Source organism: Pan troglodytes, chromosome 6, assembly GCF_028858775.2.
Source record: "Pan troglodytes isolate AG18354 chromosome 6, NHGRI_mPanTro3-v2.0_pri, whole genome shotgun sequence".
NCBI lineage: Eukaryota > Metazoa > Chordata > Mammalia > Primates > Hominidae > Pan > Pan troglodytes.
In genome coordinates, this window is record NC_072404.2 from 100,733,809 (window position 1) to 100,758,261 (window position 24,453).

At 37.5% G+C, this 24,453-nt stretch overlaps 1 protein-coding gene and 1 long non-coding RNA gene across 6 annotated transcripts in view; one reads left to right on the plus strand and one right to left on the minus strand.

The window, feature by feature from the left end:
* LOC104007321 (uncharacterized) overlaps window positions 1-24,453 on the plus strand; it is a 205,383-nt gene that overhangs the window by 38,105 nt on the left and 142,825 nt on the right. The gene's annotated exons all lie outside the window — the stretch shown is intronic.
* On the minus strand, window positions 17,211-22,683 carry LOC107971553 (uncharacterized). Its single transcript, XR_001714484.3, has 5 exons — window positions 22,393-22,683; window positions 21,021-21,124; window positions 18,588-18,726; window positions 18,228-18,397; window positions 17,211-17,664 (listed from the first exon to the last, which is right to left on the minus strand). It is a non-coding gene; the product is annotated as an uncharacterized LOC107971553 (long non-coding RNA).

Below are 24,453 nucleotides of genomic sequence, written 5' to 3' on the forward strand. Positions count from 1 at the left end.
ACCTGTTCCTGTGTTACTCCAGAACTTATACTGTTTCACGATGGGATACTATCTACCCACTTTGATCCCAGCATTTATAGATAAGAGAAAACATTTGTTAAGCACTTACCATATGTCAAGAACTGTGCAAAACACTTTATATACATTGTCTCATTGAATTATCTTCAATGATTATTTATAATTGCCCTGATTATACAGAGGAGGGAAGAAGATCTAAAGAGATTTAATAACCTGCCCAATATCTCACAGCTAGAAAGTAATACAATTCAAACTCAGTTCTAGGACTGTCTGGCCCTGAACATTCTCTTGACCACTATGTATGCTGTTTAGACAAGGTAGCTGAGAAGGACTGATGTATTGGTGTCATATTCAAAATTTTCTTTCATCACTGTGTAGGTGTTTTCATCACTGCTTTTTTTGGATACAGAAAAACTGAGTGCCAGTTTAGAAAGCCAGGTTAGCAGCACAGGTGAAACAAATAAACACAAACACGGACCCTCCTATCATTAAGCCTTTAGTTAAAAGGGACTTTCAAGGTCATGTAGTTCATCTTATTCTTTAGTTCAGAAAGTTGATATTTCCATATCCCTGTCAGATGGAGGAGATCTCATATCTGAAAAAAAAAGTTCCAGCCTGGATTACCTAAAATGCACTTTTCCCCGCTGAAATTTAATTTGTTTGAAATGGGCACAATACCCAATATTAGGTTTGGATTGTTACCACCAATAAATGTGGTGCTATTTTTAATTAGCCTGACTTCTGAACCATGGGTTCCCTGGTGCTACTATCTTCATTAATGATGGGAGACTCTCCAAATGCTCATGGTCAGGAGAGCTTGCAACCTTTTATGTAAGCCATAAATACACAAAATTAGGGATCATTGGCCTGGGCATAAAAGTAGAAAGGAAGTTCTCAGAAGTGGTCTTTTGTTTGTTTTTAAAACTTCTCCTTAAGTAGTAGTATCTTGTTGGATTTAGTGTGTGTGACAAGGCCATCTTGGTTTCAGCTTATGGCCACTGCTCCCAAGACCAGGAAGGCTTGGGAATGTACCCTCTCCTCTCAGAAACTCTGTTCTCAGGGGTGTCTGGGGCTGATGGGGACAGAGGACACTTTCTATGGAATTCCTCTCAAATGACATATCAGTTCTACGGTGCTATAGGAGATTTAGCTCTTACCAATTTGTAGTGAGAGGAATTGTTTAATTCTCATTGGTTTATTTATCAATAAGATTAGACTTTTCTTAAGCTTTGTGCTTTAGTTTAAAAATAATAAAGCAGTTACCATTCATTAATGCTAAATGCTTTATGTGTAATAGGTATCATTTATTCTTTCATTAACCTTATGAAGTAGGTGCCATCATCTCCACTTTATAGATGAAGAAACTGAGGCACAGAGAGATTACATAATGTGTCCTAGGTCACACAGCCATTAAATGTTCATCCTATGTTTCAAACCCAGATCAGTGTGACTCTGAAGACTGTGCTATTAATAATTTTAAAATAAGGTGATAATAAGAATTAAGTTTTCATTTGCCTTTCATGTCCTATTTATACCCTGTGACAACTTCAAGATGAAAGTAGGTGGTATTATTCATGAGAAACTACAGTTCAGACAGGTTGTGACTCATTCAGTCATTTATTTATTTAACAGGCATTTTTGAGTGCTTATGGTGTCCCTGGCACAGTAGCAGCCCTGATAATATGCTTGTATCCAAGCCGAAGACAGTGCAGGTTTAGAAGCATGAGCACTGGAGTCAGACACACATGTGTTTGAATCTTGCTTCCATAACTTATTTGTTTATTCATTTATTCAACCCACATATATCGGGTGCTGTTACGTTCCAAACACTATGTGCAGGTCCAACTGCAACTGGTATTTTGGGTAAGTTATTTAACCTTTCCATGCTTCAAGCCCTCAGTTGTGAAATGAAGATGAAGATACTTATTCCATGCTTAGGGTGAGGTTAAATGTGGTAAGGGAAGTAAAACTCTTGATAAATAGCTATCAAGGCAGACACTGCCTCTACCTGCACACAGCTGGCAGGCTAACAGAAAAGACAAAAAACTAAATAAGCGATTAAAATAAGAAATGTAAGTGCTCTGAAAATATGAGGAGGGCACATATTATTAGGTCTATTAGTCTGCTCAGGCTGGCATAGCAAAATACCGCACAACGGGTGGTTTAAACAAAAGAAATGTATTTCCTCACAGTTCTGAAGGCTGGAAGTCCAAGATCAAGGTGTCCATAGATTTGGTTTCTCCTGACGTCCCTCTCCTTGGCTCACACGTGGCTGTCCCTCCAGGCTGTGTCCTCACATGGCCTTTTCTCTGTGCCTGCACATCCCTGGTTGTCTTCCTTGGCGTGTTCTAATCTCCTTTTATTATTATAAGAACACCATTCAGATTGGATTAGGGCCCACCCTAATGGCCTCATTTTAACTTAATTTCTTCTTTAAAGGCCATGTCTTCAAATACAGACACATTCTGAGGTAGTGGGGGGTAGGGCTTCAACAGAATAATTTGAGGGGAGGATAAAATTCCATCTATAACATTAGGGACTCTTTTGTTTTGATTTTTTTTTTCTCTAGCTTTATGTCACCATAAACATCTTTATTTACATCAACATTAATATTAGTATTGTTAGCAAGTTAGAAGATGTTTAAATTGTCCTGTGTAAGTAATATTCATAAGGTCATGCTTTTGAAAAATATTAAGAAAAAATATATTACCATTGAAGGTAGAAAATTTAAATGTTTTTGAGATTCTAAAATTTCACTCATGGTAAACATAATAATATAAATATATAGAAAAATAATTGTATATTGAGTTGTAAGACTACTAAAAATAAGAATAAAAAGTTTTTAAAAACAGTTTTCCAAAAGTTTGTTAGTTCATGAATGATGTTTTAAAATGTAATCATTATCAAGAATGCAAAAAGATTAACTGTGGGTGATAGAATTATTGAATTTTGTTTACTGTGCTTTTCTGTGTTTTCTAAGTTTTCTATGCTTTCTGCTATATAATCTCCTCAGAATTAGGGAAAAAAAGTTTTGTTTTGTTTTGCTTTTTGGTTTTTGTTTTTTTGTTTGTTTTGTTTTGTTTTGTTTTTGAGATGGAGTCTCGCTCTGTCACCCAGGCTGGAGTGCAGTGGCGCGATCTCGGCTCACTGCAACGTCCGCCTCCCGGGTTCAAGCAATTCTCCTGCCTCAGCCTCCTGAGTAGCTGAGACTACAGGCGCCCGCCACCACGCCTGGCTAATTTTTGTAATTTTAGTAGAGACAGGGTTTCACGTTAGCCCGGCTGGTCTTGATCTCCTGACCTAGTGATCCACCCCCGTTGGCCCCCCAAAGTGCTAGGATTACAAGAATAAGCCACCATGCCCAGCTCAAAAATGTTATTTTTAAAGAGAACTCGGTGAATGAGATTTTATTGGTATTAAATAGTAAAGTGGAAACACCATAGGCTCCAGAGGTAGAAAAACTTCAATATTGAATCTCGCTGTTCTCTGTGTGGTTTGTAAGGCATTGGCCACTTTTTAACTTCTTAGAATTTCAGTTCCATCTGTCAGTAAATATTGCCACCTGCCTTCCAAGATTGTGCGAAGATTAAATGAGATATCGATGTAAATCACTTGTTAATTCTCTTCTCTTTCCTTCCCTTCCTTTCTCTATTTTTTTTTTTTTTTCACCAGTTAGAAATATGACTTGGGGCAGGAGGGTAGGGAGTGGCGGCGGGGTGGGGGAGGTGGAGGGGGCAGAATGATATGTAGTTCCTAAAAGCATTTGTCAAATGACAAATGACAAAGTCCTTAAGCCTCTTCCCACAGTGTCATGACAATAGCAGCTAATGAACTCATAAACATAAAACAAGTAAAGAGAAAATTAGGCAAGAAAAGGACAGGGGTAGCTAAAATCCAGTAAGAAAACATTTCAAGAGTCTATATATAGCATTGTAATTTAAGTTCTCATCTGCATCTCATTATCTTAATAGTCCAAACAATAGTTCTTCGATTTCTTGCACAGGAGGATGGGAAATAATTTCCTTGGACAGGGTACCCAGACTCTCTATCACATTAGATATTATTTCCAAATGTTGAGTGTCAAGGGAGTGTTTCACATTCTCCTAACCATTAAACAGATAATCTCCCTTCAGGGAAGGATGAGTCTGGCAACCCACAGAGCAGCCATGTGGAAGAGACCTCTGGAATTCCAAAGCTCCAACAGAGATCCAGTGCAGCATGGGGAGCCTCCAGAAGGGTTGCTTTATCCAAATCTGCATCCCGCTTCTGGAGTCTTCACAGACAAAACTCATTTTTGTCTGTAAAGACTCCAAAAGCCATGTAGAAATCATTTCACTTTTTTCTCCTGGAAAATGTAATGTTTTTTAAAAAAGGATTTTATTTTGAAATATTTCAAACTTACAAAGAAGTTGCAATAATAGTACAAAGGATCCTATGTATCCTTCACTCAGATTCTTCAAGTGTTAATAGGTTAGCAGTTTTGCTTTCCCATTCTCTCTCTCTAATTATATGTAATTGTCATCATTACTGTTGTCTAACCTTTTGAGAGCAGGTTGCAGATATCATATCTCTTTACCCCTATACGTCAGTGTATATGTCCTAAAAAAAAAAAAGCGTGCTTTTCTTACATAAACACAGTACAATTATTACAATTAAGGAGTTAACACTGCTACACTGTTATCTAATCTTTAGAGCTTATTCAAATCACTACTGTCCCAGCAATAGACATTATGGCAAAAGGATCAAGGATCCAATCTAGGATCAGGCATTGCCTTGGATCTCTTTAGTCTCTATTAATCTTGAACTCTTCCTTTTTTTTTTTTTTTAATTTTGTCCTTTAGGACCTTAACATGTTTGAAGAATATAAACCAGCTGTTTTACAGAATGTCCCTTAATTTGGGTTTGCCTAATGCTTCTTCATAAATATTTTCAGGTTACACATATTTGGCAGGAATATCACAGAAGATATGTTGGCTCTTTCTCAGTGTATTATCACATTTGATGTCAATTTATCATGTTAGAGATTTTTTTTTTTTTTTGAGACAGGGTCTTGCTCTGTCACCCAGGCTGGAGTGCATTGCCATAATCATAGTTCACTGCAGTCTTGAATTCCTGGCCTCAAGCAATCCTCCTGCCTCAGCATCCCCAAGTAGCTGGGACTATAGGCATGAACCACCACACCTGGCTAATTTTTTATTTTTGATGGAGATGGAGTCATCTTATGTTGCCCAGGCTGGTCTCGAACTCCTAGCCTCAAGTGATCCTCCCACCTCAGCCTCCCAAAGTGCAGGGATTATAGGCATGAGCCATGGCACCCAGCCTAGTTTTTCCTATTCTTGATGTTATTGTTCTTTTTGTCATTAATAAAAATCTTGTGGAGAGATACTTTGGGACCATGTAAACATTGTGTTTCTCCTCAAACTTGTACCCCCTAGTTTTATCTTTTAAAACATTTTAGAATTTGACCCTTTTGTAACGTTTGGCTAAACACAACAAAGATATACTATTAATTAAAGCTCATCTCCCCAGAAAGCCACATATAAGAAGGGTGCACTTTGTGGCACACGAGGCAACCCCCCATGACAGAGCCCTGATACCCTGAGACCAGGCTTGCTCTCTCTGGGTGTCTTAGGAGCTCACTATGTCTTTAAAGATTCCTTCCACTCTCACTGGGAAAGAAATGTTTCAAATAGTCCTCCAATTTGGAAGTTGGGACAAACTGGGCCCCTGGCAGCCTCCAGAGAATCTAGTCTTATGCCCTGAGAATGGGATCTGGTGCTTTGTTTAGGGGGCTCTACCTGCAGAGCTTTTGTTTCTTTCATGTCTGTGGATCTCTTTATGATGGTTTCTCATTGTTTACATTGGAAGTCACTAACTTTCACCTCCGGCAGAAGCCAAAGCTCTGAGCCCCTGTCTGAATGGGAGACTAGAGTGAGCATTAGAATGAACCCCTGCTACCATGCAAGAGCTCAGTCACTTTATTCTTCAAAAGACCCTGTGGAAATGCAAACAGCTTGGGAGAGGTTGTACCATAAACACGACAGACAGACAGACGTCTCTTCTCAAGAGGAACTCCTGTCCCATTTGGGAGGCTGCCCACCACCACAGTCCCCTGGGTGCTGGCCCCTGCTCTTTCCCTCTGACTGCCACCTGACGTAATGAGCAGGGCACACACCCGTGGGGTCAGCCTTTTCCTTTCAAACCCTGCTCTCATTTACAAACAAATGAGAAAAAAAAGAAATAAGGAAGAAGTTGACATTCTTTTCTGTGTGCTCATGGTCCGGTGGGGACTTTAGGCTGCCAGGCTCTATAGTACCTGCCATCATCACCTAGAAGGCCAGAGCCGGAGCTGCTGAGCTCAGCCTGGGTGCTAGCAGCCTCACCACTCCAGAAGAGGCCAAATGCATTCTCTTTTCATGTGTTTCTTAAAAAAGAAACCTGGGATATGAATTGAAGTTCGAGGGGTAGGATTTAAAAAAAAAATAGCTTTATTGAGATATAGTTCACATATCATACTATTCATTCATTTGAAGTGTACAATTTGATGGAATTAGTATATTCACAGAGTTGTGTAGTCGTGACCACAATCAATTTTAGAACGCTTTCATCACTCTAAAAAGAAGCCCATACCCATTAGCAGTGACTCCCAAGGGGTAATTTAAAAAATGGCAGAACCTCTGTTTCTTGAACAGTAGTTGCCCATCTTTTGTTCCCTTCCTGGATTTAACTGTTCAGTTGCTATCTTCCAGCTGAGCTGTGCCTGCACTGGGCTCTTGTGAAGATGTAATTAATTGATGGCGGCTATGCAGTTGAGTTTTCTTCCCTAAGATGCACTAATTTGAGCTTGTGTTTAGTATATTTAATTTTCAACTTCTGACTTTTTCCCTAGGGAATCACAAATGGGTCATCCTTAGACAAATTACAGGATTACGGGAATCATCTTTTCTAAAATTTACAGTTTAAGTCGCACTTTCACACAGAAAATGTTATTTTATTTTCCCAAACAACAGATGTAAAAATAACAATAGAAATCACTTATAAAGTGCTTATTCTGTGCCAGGCAGCTCTTAGAGTTCCCATATGTGTTCCCATAATTCATCTAATCCTATTATGGTCTGAATGTGTGCCCCAGAATTCATATGTTGAAACTTAATTGCCAATGGGCATAGTATAAAGAGGTGGGGCTCTGGGAGGTGATTAAGTCATAAGACAACACCCTCATGGATGGAATTAGTGTCTTATAAAAGGGTTTGATTACCATGGCACATGTATACCTCTGTAACAAACCTGCACATTCTGCACAGGTATCCCAGAACTTAAAGTACAATTAAAAAAAAGGGGGGGGGTTCGAAAGGGCCAGTTCATTCCTTCCATCTCTTTTGTCATGTAGGGATGCAGCAAGAAGGCCCTCGCCAGACACCCAATGCCTGCACCTTGATCTTAGACTTCTCAGCCTCCATAATTGTAGGAAATAAACCTCTGTTGTCTGTAAATTATTCAGTCCCAGGTATTTTGTTATTGTAGCACAACTGGACAAGATGAATCCTCAACCACTAGATGAGTCAGATATTGTTAAAATTAGCCAGAGGTGCAGCAAGGTTAAGTGACAACAAGCTTGAGGTCATACAGCTAGTAAGAGCAGAGCTGAGATGTGAGCATATGCAGTCTGATTGTAATCTGAACTCTAAGCTCCACTCTAATTGCTTCCAGTGTTCCCATTTGAGAAGCAGGAACTGAGCCTTTGAGAGGTTACACATTATGAGAGGGACTAGTTAGGACTTAAATACTGTACAAGTATTCAGACCCCAAGCCCAATGCCTCCATCAATGACTTACCTCAGTATCTTGCCAGATATAAAGCATTGAGTTTTTCCTCTAAGTCAAAAGAAAAAGGAATACAAAATATTCCCTACTGAAGCTTTATGTCATGAACTATATTGTTATGATGACATTAGCAACATGCAGAAAAGCTACCAAAATATTATAAAGTTGGCTATACTTTTGGTGGGCCATAAGTACTTTTCAAACAAATCTCCAAGGTCAATTTTCCCTTCTTTGCTTTTGCCTCTGCCTTTGTAACCTCTCTTGATTTCTCTTTCTTAATGTCTCCTATTCACAAATAAGGAATGAAGCACACGGATTTAATAACCAAGTCAGTGATTCATGTGTACTTTGATCTAATCAGAAAGCGTAGTGGCAGGCCCAAGAACTCATTTTGGTTGTATATCATTTTAACAGAGTTGACACACATGTCCTTTAGAGGGAAAATAATAAAAATTTAAAAAGCAAAAGCCAGCACAGACCTGCCAGCTGCAATGATTGGTTACACAGAAGAGATCCATGGAATTCTGAAGCCATTTGGGTTTTGTTAAGTTTGCTGAAATAGCACCAACTATGATCTCTCCCACTTTAAATGGTTTAATGACTTTTGGGTAAGTCTTCAGAATTAAATGGTTAAATCACCAAATGCTTCATAAAATCATTATGCAAACAATTTTCTGGCTAATTATCTAACATGAACAGAAGCACACAGCTGCTAAGATATATAATTGCTGTTTCATCAGTGCTGCCTATTGTATTTACATAATTCCTTTACTGATCTTGGCGTGGTTTGGTGGGAGGGCACTAACATAACATCTCATGACATGAACAAGTGAAAGGCATAGCTCCTGACCCAGCTGGTAGATAACAATAGCGACTTTGATTTTTTTGAGGGAATGAGTAAGGGCCTTCAAATCAATGTACACTTGTGTGGTATATATAAGACTTAAACAGGTATATTTAAATTAAGTTTGGGCAGAGATAAATATTTTCCCTATTAGGTACATAATACGCATATAAAGAAGTAAATATATCATCATTGCACAGTCTGCAGACTGAGCACCCTCATGTAAGCAGCACCCACAGCAAGGAACAGAATATTACCAGGACCCCAAAAGCCTCCCTTATCCCTTCTTTTTGTTTCAGTTCCCTCCAAGGGTAGTTACTGTCCTAACCTCTATCAGCAGAGACTAATTTTATCAGTTTTGTGCTAAATTTTAATGAAATCATACAGTGTGTGCTCTTTTATGTAGCTGATTTTGTTCACCATGTTTGTAAGATTCATCTATACTGTAATTTGCTTATTCTTATTGTTGTATAGCATCCCATTGAGTAAATATGCTACCCCAATTTATCTATCACTTTACTATTGATGGTGTTTGGATAGTTTCCAGTTTGGTGATATTATGAATAAAGCTGCTGTGAATGGTGTTGTCCATATCTGTTGGTGAACATATGAGCACATTTCACTCAGGTCTCTAGGAAGGGGATTGCTGTGTTGTGGGGTGTGCATATCTTCAGCTGTATTAGATACTACCAAACACTTTTCCTGAAAGGTTGTACCAACTTGCACCCTATCAGCACTAGAGGAAAGCTGGGATAAATGTTTTGAAGAATTCTAACTGATGCAGGCTAAATTTTAAAGGGCAGTGTAGAATAAGGAGAAGAGTGGACAGTAGGTCTAATGGAAAGGACCCCAACAATATGACTTAGTGAATAAAGGATAGGGTCAGAGACAGCAGCATAATGGAGGGAGCCGTCATAATTTGAGATCATTTAGTGGGTAGGAGAAGCCTCCTTGGATGTTTATCGCCCACTCTGTGTTCCTCTCCAGCTCTGATGCATGCACCCACAGCATGCATCCCAGAGAATCACCTCAGGTGGATTCTTTCTTTTTTCTTTAGTCCAAGTGGAGCATGCTCAAGTGCTGCCCAGGTCTGAGGTAGCACTTTGGAGCCCTGGTGATGCCCTGCTTCTTAATATATGGCTGCCCTTGCTGGGGCATACAAATTCTTATAGCCTCTTACTGGTGTCTAGCAGCTCTGAGGCAAGGGTACTATAGACTAAATGTTTGTGTCCCCCAAAATTCATACATTGAAATCCTAAGCCTACCATGTGATGGCATAAGGAGGTAAGGCCTTTGGTAGATAATTGGTGGAGTCCTCCAATAATAATAATAAGGGTGGAGTCCTCATGAATGGGATTAGTGCCCTTATACAAGAGACCCCAGAGAGCTCTCTGTCTCCTCTACTGCATGAGGACACAGTAAGGAGACGGCCATCTACAGATCAGGAAATAGGCCCTCACCGGAACTCGACCGCACTAGAATCTGACTTAGAATTCCAGCCTCCAGACTGTGAGAAATAAATTTCTGTTGCTTAAAAGCCACCCAGCATATGGTACTTTGTTATAGGAGCCCAAAATGACTGAGTTGCAGAGGAATGGAGAATGTAAGAGCAGGCAAAGAGAAAGAGAGAATAAAATGAAAACCTGCATTGAATCCAGCTAGCTGGTTATAAAATTTTAAGCAAATCACTAAAATTTTCTCCATGGTTTTGGCTTCCTCAGTTGCAAAAAATGAAGGCAAAAATACTTAACTCACTAGGTTTACTTGATAATTAAATGAATTAAAAGAATGTATATGGAAATGCTCTGCAAACTTTAAAAAGCAAACACTGTTTATCTTTTCAGCAGGGTATTTTTATTAATAGTCAAATTGTCACCTTGAAGTATAAATGTATCTCTAAGTAGTGATCTTCATTTCATTTTTGTATTCAAATTATAGCATCTGCATTAATAGACTAAGAAATAGCCGTCAGTAATGTTAACAGGAGTAACAGGTAGGATGTCTGAAATCATGACTTTTCCCTAGGATTACCCAGGATTCATTTATTCACCCATCCAGATGTCCATCCATACCCTATGTCCATTAATTAATTAACTTAGCAAATATATTTTTGAATACTTTTTGTTGGTTTTAGAGCAATTCTCGGCAGAAGTTCTTAAGAGGATTCAAAGATAGACTTCAAGTGATCTCTGAACCTCCTGATCTTGTACGGAGGGGAATGTATGGGTGACTTCAGCTATCAGATTCTCACAGGACTCTGCAAAATCCCTTCTTTAAAAAAAAGGTTAAGAGGCACTGCTTAGGAATGTGTGGAATAAAAGAATATAAAAAGTTTATAAGATAATTTGGGATTGTCCATGTAGAAAACTGCAAATTAAACTGACAGCAGACTTCATATTAGCAACGACAGATGCCACGAGATGACAAAATATTATCTTCAAAATGCTTAGGGAAAATGGGTATTAACTAAGAATATACCACACTAGATTACTCTTCAAAGGTGGGGTGAAATAAAGAGGCATTTTTAGAGAAACAAAGGTTGAGAGAATTTATCAACTTGAGGACTTCACCAAAGAACTCATAATATATATACTTCTGGAAAAAGGAAGTTTAATCCCAAAATACAAAGTGGGGTGCAAGAAGGAATAATGATGAACAAATAAATTTGTAAACATGTTTGTAACTCTAAGAAGCACTGTTTGTTTTAAAGAGGATCAGTTAAGGGGTTATGTAAATAGCAAGTAACTAAAATGCTAGATGACAACAGCAGGAACAAAGGGATTAAGAGAGACTAAAATTACAAAGTCCAAGTTCATTTAATTATTTGGGAGGAAGATAGACTTAGATTTACTTTAGACTTTAAGCAAGTATGCTTTCCAAAATTTAAGAGTAACGCTCAAAGAATAGGGGGAAATGTAGGACTTCTTTTACGTGAGAAAAAAAGATTAAAGAACACTTGATTGTTCTACTTCTTCACAGCAAAAGAAAATATCAACAGAGTAAACAGACAACCTACAGAATGGGAGAAAATATTTGCTAACTATGCATCTGATGTAGGTCTAATATCCAGCATCTATAAGGAACTTAAACAAATTTACAAGAAAAAAAACACACAACCCCATTAAAAAGTGGGCAAAGGACATAAACAGACACTTTTCAAAAGAAGACATACATGTGGCCAACCAGAAGAAATGAAATGAAATATGAAGAAAAAAGCTTAATATCACTGATCATTAGAGAAATGCAAATCAAAACCATAATGAGATACTGTCTCACACCAGTCAGAATGGCTATTACTAAAAGTCAAAAAATAACAGATGCTGTCAAGGTTGTGGAGAAAAAAGAACACTTATATGCTGTTGTTGGGAGTGTAAATTAGTTCAATCATTGCGGAAAGCAGTATGGTGAGTCCTAAAAGAGCTAAACACAGAACTACCATTTGACCCAGCAATCTCATTACTGAGTAAAATCCCAAAGGAATATGATTGTTCTATCATAAAGACACATGCATGCAAATGTTCACTGCAGCACTATTCACAATAGCAAAGACATGGAATCAACATAAGTGTCCATTAGTGGCAGACTGGATAAAGAAAATGTGGCACATATATACTATGGAATATTGTGCAGTCATAAAAGAGAACAAGATCATGTCCTTTGCAGGAACATGGATGGAACTGAGGTCATTATCCATAGCAAACTAACACAGAAACAGAAAACCAAACACTGCGTGTTCTCACTTATAAGTGGAGCTGAATGATGAGAACACATGGACACATTAGCAGGAGCAACACACTGAGGCCTGTCGGGGGCAGGGTGGGGGGAGGGAGAGGACCAGAAAAAATAACTATTGGGTACTAGGCTTAGTACCAGGATGATGAAATAATCTGTACAACAAACCCTGGTGACACAAGTGGGCCTATATAACAAACCTGCACATGTGCCCCTGAACCTAAAATAAAAGTTTTTAAAAAAGAAAGAACACTAGATTGCTCTAATAAGGAGCAGGAAAGAGAAAAATAAGCTAAGAAAAGGCATAATAAACATAAAAAACATATAGTAGAAAAAGTGTAGATATATCAGTAATCTCAGTAAATGTGAACAGATTAAACTAGTGTGTTCAAAAATGGAGACCCTCAGATTATTTTTAGAAAATAAAATTCATCTATGTGCAGTTTTTAAGAGGGATACCTAAAACATGATAATGCTTAATGGTTGAAAGGTATGGAAAAAGACAAAACAGATAAAGACTGGCATTGCAAGGAAAGCAATATTAAGGCATAAAAGTTTAATTTGGAATAAAGAAGGTCATGATTCAATGACTAAAGATTAATTCACAGGGTATCAATAGCAATGCTGAGTCTGTATGTTCCTAACAAAATAGACTCCTAGCTTACCAAATAAATTGGACAAATCTACCTTAATAGAAGATATTTTTGCATGCCTCTTTCAGAACCTGATCAAATATTGATAACAATATAGACATTTTAAACACCATAATTAACAAGCCAGATTAAAGAGACCTATATAGGAATATGTATTCCTGAAATAGAGAATTTACATTACTTTCAAGCACACATAGAAAACACTGACCACATATCAGACCATAAAAGAAGTCCCAAGAAATTCTAAAGAATCAATAACACAACCACATTTTCTTTCTACAATGCAATAATATTAGACATCACAGACAAACTACTGAAAACCAATGACAAAGAAAAAAGAATCAACACAGCCAGAGAAAAAAGACACATTAAATACCGGGACAATAATTAGAATAACTGTTGACGTCAAATGCAATGAAAGCCAGGAGACAATGGAATGACAGCTTTTAAAAGCTCATCATCTAGACCAGACGTGGTGGCTCACGCCTGTAATCCCAGCACTTTGGAAGGCCAAGGTGGGTGGATCACTTGAGGTCAGGAGTTTGAGATCAGCCTGGCTTACATGGTGAAACCCTGTCTCTACTAAAAATACAAAAAAATTAGCCAGGCGTGGTGGCACGTGCCTATAGTCCCAGCTACTCAGGAGGCTGAGGCAAGGGAATCTCTTGAACCCGGGAGGCAGAGGCTGTAGTGAGCCAAGATTGTGCCACTGCACTCCAGCCTGGGCGACAGAGTGAGACTCTGTCTCAAAAAACAAACAAACAAACAAACAAACAAACAAAAATCTCATCATTTAGAATGTTATATCCAGTGAAATATTTGTAAATATTAAAGCAAAATAAAGACATTCTCAAGCAGATAAAAGCTGAGAATATTTGTACCAGGAGAATTGACTACAAAAAAGTGCTAAAGATTTTACATTTTAAAAAAGTTTAAATCTAAAAATGCTAAAAGTTCTTCAAAGGGGAAATGATATCAGTTGGAAATTCAGATCTATGGGAAAGGAGGAGCACTGGAAATGGTAAATATGTGGGTAATTATAAAATACTATTTTTTCTAAGTTTGTTAGTTAAAACAAACGATATGTTATGGAGGGTTATAACATAAGTAGTAGTAAAATATGTGACAACAATAGCGCAAGAAAAGGGCCAAGGTATAAATAGAATTGTACTGTGTTGCAAGGTACTTACATTATCCATGAAGTAGTGCAATATTAATTCAACATAGACTGTGATAGGCTAATATTAATTCCCAGGAAAAGATACAAATAGGTATAGATTAGAAGCCAACAAAGAAAAGAGAATGAAATACTAAAAATTATTTGATTCACACACACAAGACAAAAGAACAAACAGGACCAATAAAAAACAGACAGAAAGATGATAGACTTAAACCCAGTCATATTGATAATTAGATGAAATGTGAATGAATTAACTATTCCAATTAATAGGCAGAGATTGTCAGACTGGAAAAAAAAGCAATAACAACAACTAAAACCCAACTATATGCTATTTACAGGAGAGATACTTTAAGTATAAAGACAGAAGTTGAAACTTAAAGGCTTGAAAAATACATACCATGCATGCACTAAATGTAAGAAAGCCAGTAAAACCAAATTAATATCAGACAAAATTGACTTCAAGACAAAGAGTATTACGAGAGATAAGGAAGTCCAATTCATAATGATAGAACCAATTCATCCAGAGACCTAACACTCTTAGATATGCATGCATTTGCTATTCAAAGTGTATATAATATTGAGTTAATTGGCAAAGTTGTTCCCTGCTTTTTTTTGTGGAAGAGCTCCTATCCTTCCTGCTGCTGTTATATACTCAGGAATGCTGTGATGATGGAGATGGTTTAAATGATGTTTATAAGGTATTTAATTGTATATGCAATGTAGCTAAATGGTATGTTTCTTCCTGCCATGAGTCTATATTTGGATTTCAGGTGATAATTGTTTGTTTCTTTTTAAATTTGAAAATTAAAATGTTACTGTTTTTATGACTGTAATCCCTAGTTCATGGACCGTATTTAGAGATCTCCTTTGCAGGTTTCTCTAGCCAAGAGTTGTTGTCAGAGGCGTGTGAACCAGAGCAACTTTATCTTAAATAGGAGCTGGGTAAAATGAGGCTGAAACCTACTGGGCTGCATTCCCAGACGGTTAAGGCATTCTAAGTCACAGGATGAGATAGGAGGTCAGCAAAAAATACAGGTCATAAAGACCTTGCCAATAAAACAGGTTGCAGTAAAGGCGCCGGCCAAAACCCACCAAAACCAAAATGGCGACGAGAGTGACCTCTGGTTGTCCTCACTGCTACACTCCCACCAACGCCGTGACAGTTTACAAATGCCATGGCAACGTCAGGAAGTTACCCTATATGGTCTGAAGAGGGGAGGCATGAATAATCCACTCCTTGTTTAGCATATCATCAAGAAGTAACCATAAAAATGGGCAACCAGCAGCCCTCAGGACTGCTCTATGGAGTGGCCATTCTTTTATTTGTTTACTTTCTTAATAAACTTGCCCTGAATTCTTTCTTGCACGAGATCCAAGAACCCTCTCTTGGGTCTGGATCAGGACCCCTTTCCTGTAACATCGTGACTTTAGAAAAAGGCTGGGTCAACAACCCAGTACAGTCTATGTCGTGGGGTCAACAACACAGTACCTACAGTCTATGTCGTGGCCATAATGTACCCTGTGGTGAGGCTATCACTTTGATGTTTCTTTCTGCACATTAGACTACAGTTGGTCCATGCGTTGCTAAAATCCTGACATTAAAGCAAAGAGAGCAATCGGTAAGCAATTTTGATGCTCTACCATGATAACAATCACACCTGAAAACGCATTGAGTCATCCGTTATTAAACATTTCCCGAAGTGTATGCTATGAAGTTTAATTTGCCATGGAGTTGTCTGGAACAAAGAATTAAATGCAAACCATAGAAAGACTGTCATATTTACCCAACAAAATGAATTAAAGGAGACCTTTAGGAAAAGAAAAGGAGAATTAGAGATTCTTTGAATTCAAAAGAATCCCTGTCAGTCATCTCAACCAGCAATTTCCAAATTTAATGAATACACAACTCATCTGCAAAGGTTTTTAAAGTGCAGATACCTGGGTCACATTCCCAGAGATTAAAATTAATGGTTCATATTATGACCCAGGAATCTAAATTTTTAAACAACCTCTCTAAGATTATGATGCAAATAGACCTCAGACTACACTTTTAGAAACAGTAATCTAGTTTCAACATATCATACATGACAGGTGGCTTCCAGAAAGTTTATCCTTATTCTGAGCCAAGTCTGCCTTTGCCTTCTGTATGTTCAGGCTCTTCCTTCAGAAGCTACACAGAATAGCTCAAATATCTCTCCTATTATAACAGCCCTTCATATTATTTGACATAGTAATCTGGCCTCCTTAACAAACCCCTCTTTTTCTCTCCAGGCTAAATACTCCCAGTTACTTTGACATTTTCTCAAATAGTATGATATTTATAAACATCACCCACCATTTGCTGTGTGTGTCTAAAAATGCAATATGAGAGCTGAAAAACATATTTCAATTTATCTTCACCATCAAAAAATACAATGAGGGCCATTACCTCTCCTTGTTTGCCTTTATGCTTTTAAACAGGTCGTGTACGTCCTCTAACTTTGTCTTTTCTTTAAAGATGTTTTGGTTATTGTAGGCCCTTCACATTTCTATAAAAATGTATGAGCAATTTCAAGTTGTCCAAAAGAGTCTGCTTGGATTTCGGTTGTATTGCCTTGAATCTGTACATCAATTTAGGTAAAATTAGTATTTCAATAATATTTATTCCTATAGTTCATGAAAAGGGTATATCTCTCAATTTATTTGGATCTTCCTGAATTTTTTTCTGCCATGTTTCATGGGGTTTATCCCCCAGTGGTTCATGTCTTGATGTTGTTGAAAATTTTAAAAGGAAAATTTAATTGTTCGTTGCTAGTATTTTGAAATATAATTAATTTTTATATGTTGTGTCTTGTAACTATGCTAAACTCGCTTATTGGTTCTATTAGCTTTTTAGCAGATTCCATAAGATTTTCTATTTAGATTATAATGTCATCTGCAAATAAAGACAGTGTTACTTCTTTTCCAATATGGATGCCATTTATTGTTTTGTCTTATTTCACTGACAAGAACTTTTGATACAATGCTGAATAGAGTAGGGAAAGTGGACATCCATGCCACCTTTTCCTAGTCTTAGAGGGAAAACATTCAGACTTTCACCATTAGGTGTGACGTTAGTGTTAGTTGTAGTTTTTTGTAGATCCACTTTATAAAGTTGAAAAAGTTCCCATCGATTCTTTCTTGGCTGAGAGACTTGCTTGTTTTTCTTTTTATTTATTTGTTTTTAAAATTGGGAACAGAGTAGGGATTGGCACACTTTTTCTATAAACGGACAAACAGTACACATTTTAGGCTTTCTGGGACATACATTGTCTCTGCCATTTCCTCCTCCTCCTCCTCTTCTTCTCCTCTTCCTCCTCCTTCTTCTTCCTCTCCTTTTTCTTCTTTCTTCTTCTTCTTCCTCCTCCTCCTTTTTCTTTTTTCTTTTTCATACAACTGTTTAAAAATATAGAAAGACATTCTTAGCTTGTGGGCCACAGAACTGTAGTTTGCTAACTCCTGACCTAGACGTTTGTTATACCTACAATTTCACAGTTAACACTAAGGACAGTAGTATCAAATTGCTAAGCCTCCACCTCCTCAGTTTTGGGATACCAGAGGAATAGAATGAACTGACAACCTAATTTTAGTCCTTAAATATATTACTTTTTGTTAAAGTATTCACATGAAATGATCATAGTCTTATCTATATTGACTCATTAACATTGACAGATAAGACTAATGGAAGAGGATATAGGTATTATAAACATAATTGATAATTAGAATGCCTTTTGCTCGTCTACAAAATTTCTAGTCATTAGAGTAACACATTCTGTCCCCTGTTGGTCTGGATGGACCAGCCACGAACACTCTCAGTTCTTTCAGTTCCTCTACCCCCTGCAAATCTGGATGTTAAAACACTCATCTGTACTCACAAACCAACTAAAGGAGACTTGCTTTTCTACATCAATTTACTTGCGTAATTAGAATAGAAAAATCCAAAAGAACAAAATACTTACATTTTCCGCTATGCTTTCATATTTTAAAAAATATTTTCAGCAGGACTAGTTAGAGCTCTGAAAACGTCTTTACCAGAACAGGGAAGTTTTGAAAATAGTTTCCACCATCATTTGCTTGCTTGTTTGTTTGTTTGTTTGTTTTGTGCTTTTGTTCCTTTTGGTATGCAGCCCTGTGAATTTCAAAACATGTAGATATATGTAATTACCATCATAAAAAGCACACATGCATCACACCCCAAAATCTCCTCCATGCTGTCATTCTACAGTCACAACTTCCCCCTCCTCCAGCCCCTAGCAACCACTGATCTGTTCTCCATTACTATAGTTTTGTCATGTAAATGGGATTATAGAATAAATAACCTTTTGAGATGGCTTCTTTTACTCAGCATAGTGTCTTTGAGATTCACCCAACTTGTTGAACGTATCAACAGTCTATTCCTTCTTATTGCTGAGTAGTATTTCATTGTAGGAATGTACCACAATTTGTTTAACCATTCACCTGTTAAGCAACAGAACATTTAGATGGTTTTACTGGTAAAGCTACTATGAACTTTCATATTCAGCTTTTTGTGGAAACATAAATTTTTATTTCTGTGGGATGAACATTCAGGAGTGGGAGAGCTGGATCACTAGTAAGCATATGTTAACTTTATAGGAAACTGCCAAACCACTTTCCAAAGTAGTTATATCACTTTGCATTTATGCCAGCAATGTATGGGAGTTTTAGTTGCTCTATATCCTGGTCAGCACTTGGTATTATTAGTATTTTTATTTTAGTTATTCTAGTAGGTATGTAGCAGTATTGAATCATGGTTTTAATTTGCATTTCCCTAATAGCTAATAATGTTGAATATCTTTTCATGTGCTTATTTGCCATACTTATATCCTCTTTGGTGAAGTGTCTGTTCAAGCCCTTTGCCCATTTGTAAATGTTGTTGTTGTCGTCTTTTTATTGAGTTTTGAGAGTTCTTTATATATACTGATACAAGACCTTTGTAAGATATGTAATTTGCAGTATTTCCTCCTAGTCTGTGGCTTATTTTTTCATTCTTTTGACCATGTCCTTAACAGAGCAAAAATTTTTAATTTTGATGAAGACTAATATATCCAGTTTTTATTTTATGGATGGTATTTTTGGTGTCATTTGGGCTCATCATCTAACCCCAGGTCATAAAGATTTTCTCTTATGTTTTCTTCTTAAAGTTTTGTAGTTTCATGTTTTATATTTAGAGCTAGGCTCTATTTTGAGTTAATCTTTGCATAAAGTGTGAAATTTAGGTCAAATTCATGTTTTTACATAAAAAGATAAATTGTTCCAAAACCATTGATTGAAAAGAGTATTCTTTCTTCATTGAATGGTTTTTGTCAACTGCCTTTGTCAGAGATCAAATGGCCATGTTTGTATAAGTATATTTATGGACTCTATTTTGTTCTGATCCACTTGTTATCTCTTCACCAATTCCATTCCACTGTTTTGATTACTGTAACTTTATAGTAAGTCCTAAAAATTTTACTTATACTTAAAGAACTCCAACATTATTCTTTTTTCAAAATTATTTTAGTTTTTCTAATTTCTTTTCTCCCATATAAATTTTAGCGCCAACTTGTTTATATCTACAAAAAAAAATTTCTGGGATTTTGATTGGTATTGCTTAAAACTATAGCTCACTTTGGGAGAATTGGCATCTTTATTATGTTAAGTCTTCCAAACAATGAACACTGTATGTCTCTCCATTTATTTAGATCTTTGATTTCTTTCATTAGCATTTTGTAATTGAACATGTAGCAAATATAGCATGTTAGTTATGGTTATTATACAGTTACAGTTGCTAGATTTATAACTATTTCATTTTTAGAACTATTTTAAATGGTATATATTTTTCAATTTTAGTTTCCAATTTTCATTGCTTCTATATATAGAAATATGTTGATACATGTATATTGAACTTTTATTCCCACTCTCTTTACAGAATCCATTAACAAATACTGAATAGTTTCTCATGTTACTCACTCTCACCAGAGAAAGCAGAGTATCAGACCCCTGAGGCTAGGACATAGCATAGAAACAGGACAGGAAGGAAGAATGGTGCATGTGGAACAACCTAGGCTTTAGGTAAAATCAGACAGCTCTAGGACCCTACCTTGTCTTCTCAAATGTGTGACTTTGGGCAATCCTTTTGTGTAGGACTGGCATACTGTAAGTTCTCAGCAAGCAATAGCTTTCCTTGATGAAGAGAAGACGGAAAAGCCTAGAGCTGTCATTTTCAGATTTTTTTTTTTCCTTTTTAAGCATTGGAGCGTCTTCATTTTTTTTTTTTTTTTTTTTTTTTGAGACAGAGTTTCACTCTTGTTGCCCAGGCTGGAGTGCAATGGCACAATCTCGACTCACCGCAACCTCCGCCTCCTGGGTTCAGGAGATTCTCTTGCCTCAGCCTCCTGAGTAGCTGGGATTACAGGTATACACCACCATGCCCAGATAATTTTGTATTTTTAGTAGACACGGGATTTCTCCATGTTGGTCAGCCTGTATGTCAAACCCATAAAAATGGAACTGCTGTACCAGAGTGGTAGTATCCTGGCTGTATTTGTGTGAGTCTACTTCTGGACCTTACCCTATCTCTTTAGCAATTCCCACTGTTCCCTAGAATATCAGGGAGCACTGTTTGAGAAAAAAATTGTTTGCAGTATTGATATAGGAAACACTATAAAGGTGGCCAGACTCTACAGGGTCAGAGCAGAGCAGTATGTGTAGCCTTGCTACTCAAAGTATAGTTCCTGAACCATCAGCATCACCTGCATCCCAGGCTCATCTCAGACATACTGAATGAGAATCTGCATTCCTGTTGTAATTGTCCAGCCGATCTGTGATCCGTGCACACCTTAGGGTTTCAGAAGCTCTGGTACAATGTGAGGAGTAGAGAGAAAGCACACAATAGAGTCATCACAAAATGTGAGGCATACCAAGAGAGTGCAACTAAATTTTGCCAAGGCTGCACTCCATTAATCTTCTTTAGAAATTTAATAATTTGTATGCTACTATTAGCATTTCTCAGATGTCTTCAGGGAGTATGAGTTTATTAAAAGGAAAACACATTTTACTTATCTTTTCACTTTGACCCTTCAGACCCATTTTTGGATTTCTAAATTATCTTTTTATTATGTCAACAATCTCTACCCTCATGAGGATTCGTGGCTTGTAATTATTTTGGTTAAGAAAAACAAACTTTCCTGTCACAAACAGAAAATCCATAATAATCTGACTCTATAATGTGAGTTGTTAATGAAATATTAGCTATTTGAGTAAAATGGTACTACACAGCAATTATGAAACAAGAGAGAGAACACCCAGGCAAGAATCTCTACTTCTTTTCCACAGAAGTGGCTCTGCAGCTTTTCATCTAACACTGGTGTTCTTTTCGTAAATGATTGATTTTTCCACATCTGAATACTGATAAATCTATAATCAAGCTCTGATGTTAATATTGTGCCAGGATGAAAAACAGAATAATAATGACACAGCAGGGTTACAACATTGAAAGAGAAATTGGGAATTCAGCATATTGGAAAGGGGATTTATTATCTGTTTCTTTTGTGATCTGACCTGGAGTCCAGAAATTGCAGTATCCTTCCAGTCCCTTCATCTATAAAGTTTGGATGAGTTATGATTTTCAAACTATTCTATAGCTATGGAACCCTTTGTACAAAGGAAATCATACATGGCAGCTCTATGTATGAAATAAATGAAAAAGGGACAGCAAGCTGATGTGGTGAACCAGGTTTGAAGCTCATGGGCAAGTTGCTCAGGTGTTGTTGAGTTCTGAAAATGGGGCAGTGCTTGGAAATCAGTGGATTGAAGACAGCTGGTATTTACCTAAATGATTTTATATTTATTCTTCATTTAAAAAAAATACCAATTACAAAGATGAGGGGAATCTCTGTTAAAGCAAGCGGGCCTGGCTGTCACTAGGTTAATATCAAGTATATCAAATGCCATTGGTTCTTTCTGAGCAAGACATTTGCCATTCTTCCTCTCCTTGCAGTTCCCACAGCCACCGTCCTAGCTCAGGCAAATAACAACTTCTGCTGGAAAACTAGAACAGCCTCCCAAATAGCCTCCCCCTCCACCTCCAGTTCTTTGGAAGACAAAGCCAAGGTTCATACATACCAAACAGGTAGGACATCCTGCAGTTTGCTCATGGCTTTGTTATAAAGGCCCACTACCGTGGAAAACAGAATTCAAAATCCCTTGCCTGCCATGAAGAGCTCTCCTCTATTTCGCCTCTAATCAGCTTTCTCTTTATCATTGCTCCCTTTGGCAAGCACTGTAATCTAGTCAACGGTAGCTATTCTCTCTTTCTAATCTGCAACCTACCCAGTGTCTTTCTCTCACTACTCCCTTTGTCTGTTACATCTTATCTTTCCTCTATATTGTCTAAATAATACCCACCTTTCAAAGACTCAGTTAAAATGCCACCTCCTCCCTAAAGTTCTTCCTGAGTTTCTCTCTCCTTCCAAAGTTCTCCCCATCCCTGCTCCTCAAGCTAGTAATCGCTCTATTACTATATATATAGATCCCACTCTGAGCACGTATTCAGTTCCAGTTTGATTATAACTCTATACATCTAGCTCATTTTATATCATTATTGTTTTCATTGCCTCTCGTAGTGGCTCCTTAGAAAATGCGTCATATCTTATTCAATTCTGGATATCTCATGTTGTGCAGCATATGCCAGATACTTAGCAGATATTTGGAGAAAAATTATAGTCTGTATTTTACAATATGATAATTGCCTCCCTGAGAAAATCTGTTACAAAAACAATTGTTTCAATAGGAAAAAGGGGTTACAGCTATTAAATGTAAGTCCATAACAAAATTATTTTTAACATGAATTTCAAGAATGAGGTTTTGAAATAACTCTACATATATGTTGTTACTGTAAGCAGATGTGTATTGAGTAAGCATAACTCTCTCAAACAACTTGTTGAAATGCATTCTTCTCTTGCTTTTAACTCATTCATCAGGAGCTTCTTGATCTCCTTTGTTACCCTTGATTCTGAATTTGGGCTTTTGCTGACAACACAGTTCCTAACTACTCACAGTGAACCAAATATAGGGAGGGAAACTGAAAGACCAGGATGGAAAAGAGAAGTCAGTTACCCAAAATAATTATGAGTTTCTTTGCTTTGCACAGGAAATTTAAATTATGATATCATCATCCCCCACAGGAAGTATTGAGAAAGAGAGAAATTTATCCCCCACCAACCCCATTTCCATTGGCATTCTGACCTCTCTTCCCTTGGGTATTGTTGGGGGCCTCTCTCTTTACTCATCTAATTCCCTCCTCCCAGTTGGAGAAAGAGTGGGCTGACTGGTCAAGGCTTATGTAGTCCATGGGTTCTGGTTTTAGCTGTGAGCCATCTGGGTACCACAGCTGTTGAGCTCCTTTCCACTCTCAGGCCCACAGCTAATTGGGTAAATGGATTTGGAGCCTGTTTCTCAGATGCAGTCAACCTGTAAGGGAGATACTATGGCTTGGGTTCAGGAGCGTATTAGAAAGATTTCATGTTGGCCTCAGTTCCAAGCTGTGTTCTCTAATCCAGATGTTAGTAGACTCTGCATTTTGAGGGATGTGGGTATTTTCTCTACCCATAGCAAAGTCTATACTTCTTCCCTTTGGCCTGTTATCTTTATACCTATTCTCTATCAGTCAGAACATGGAAGGGAGGAGAGGTGAATCTTAGGCCCTCCAGCCTCTGACACAAATACTCCCTTGCATTTGTGAAACATTTCATAATTTATAAAGCATGTTTACTTCTAGTAGCTCACTTGATTTTCACAACCCTGAGAACTACCTTAAGATCTTCCTAGCCTTGCCCATGACATTTTCAGTGGCAGAAGATCCAAGTCACCAACACCAAGAAAATGTTCTTTTTATCCATCCTGAAATTGGGCCTTGGCAGTGACTTGAAGATTCCTTCTCTCCTGTTTCCTGTGAGCTACGGCTGGGAATTTTCTTTAGCAACACCCTCAAGCAGAGCTTCCCTATACATTGGGGGACAAAGCCGCATAAATAGAGTAAGATGCCCACGAAATGCATGTGAGATGAAGTGACAGGAAAAAGAAGTGTAACTTGTAGGTGATTAGCTTGGAAATCCAGCAGCTAGGGCAGAAATGCTGGAAAAGAAAGAGGATTTGAAAAAGCAAGTCCTTGTTCCCTGGTTCGTC